This window comes from Pseudomyrmex gracilis, unplaced genomic scaffold (genome assembly GCF_002006095.1).
Source record: "Pseudomyrmex gracilis isolate BER0280 unplaced genomic scaffold, ASM200609v1 scaffold_1011, whole genome shotgun sequence".
In the NCBI taxonomy this organism is placed as follows: domain Eukaryota; kingdom Metazoa; phylum Arthropoda; class Insecta; order Hymenoptera; family Formicidae; genus Pseudomyrmex; species Pseudomyrmex gracilis.
In genome coordinates, this window is record NW_018021595.1 from 25,009 (window position 1) to 26,481 (window position 1,473).

Sequence of the window (1,473 nt, forward strand, 5' to 3'; positions counted from 1 at the left end):
GAATCGTACGGTGTCGAATAATTTGGTGTCGAATAAATCTGTGTCGAATCGAGCGGTGTCGAATCGTACTGTGGTCAATAGAGTATCACCCATTAATATTGCTTTAGATTTCGGTGATCTGCTACGTTCACTCACCTTTAATTTATGTCTATTGTATTAATAGTTAATCATTGTGATAAAATTAATTTAATTATATGTTTTCAGCTTGTTGAATATTTAAATAAAAAGAAATAAAAAAATGTCAATAACAAGCTAACACCAGATGTTCTGGTACAATTTTTGATATATAATTCGAAGATTTTAGTCTTTTAATTTAATACGTGCATGTCACGTGAGTGCCAATTTGTATGTTAAACGATTTGTATGTATGTGACACAGACGCGAAAGAGAGAGAGAGAGAGAGAGAGAGAGAGAGACAGACAGACAGACAGACAGACAGACAGAGAATAATCACTTAGTAGTATATGAGAAGACGTCAAATGTCACACCATGTGTCGTACGAAGCAGAACAAATAGAGTAAACGTGCCTATTATGAGATTTTTTTTAAAGAATAACGAATAAATTAAATTTTTTTTAAAGCTTGTAATTTATTAAATATGTAATCTTAACTCTTAATTTTATGTCAAACTCATAGGATATATTCAAATTTTATCGTCATAGGATATATTCAAATTTTATCGTCAAAAGTTAGCAATCAATACTAGCTATACTTTGTGTTTGTTTATCGTGTAACAGCAATAAGATTAGGCAGCAGAGATGGTAGCAGCTGGAATGCGGACAAGAAGGCCGCGTAATGGAATCACGCTCTATAGTTCCAAAAATAATATATTTTATATTATTCTATATTTACAAGAAGTATGTACATTGCAGGCCCTGACAAAGGCCGTTTTGTATGAACTTGAATATGTTTTTCCGTGACAGTTTGCGATAGCGTCTGATCCCTCCGACTACTTTAGTGATTTGTTGAAGTGGTAGGCCGTCTCGGTGTTGACTGTGGAATCTCAGGTATTGCTTGGCTGCCTTCCTCGGGTTGCGATAGATTATATCTTCACCAGTAATTTTAGTTTGTACTGCCGTTGTCCTCCGTGAAAGTGTTCCCCAGTCACTGTCACTTGACTGAGTTTCTTTCCTTGTAAGTAGTGGTCGTGGAGCTGGAAGTTGGATCTGGACACCTCTATGTTCACGGAGTGGGAGTAGCATCTGCGTCGAGGTGTGTGCAGTTGGTCGAGTGGGAGCTCTCAACGGCGAGATGCGTGGTGAGAGGTTCCAAGGTGCACTGATCCAGCGGAAACTCGAGGCAAAGTATAGCGTCTTACCTGTAGGTCATACGGGAAGCAGGATACGCGGCGGTCGAGTCCGCTGAGTAGATGCCAGGTTGAGGGGTGATACTCTATTGACCACAGTACGATTCGACACCGCTCGATTCGACACAGATTTATTCGACACCAAATTATTCGACACCGTACGATTCG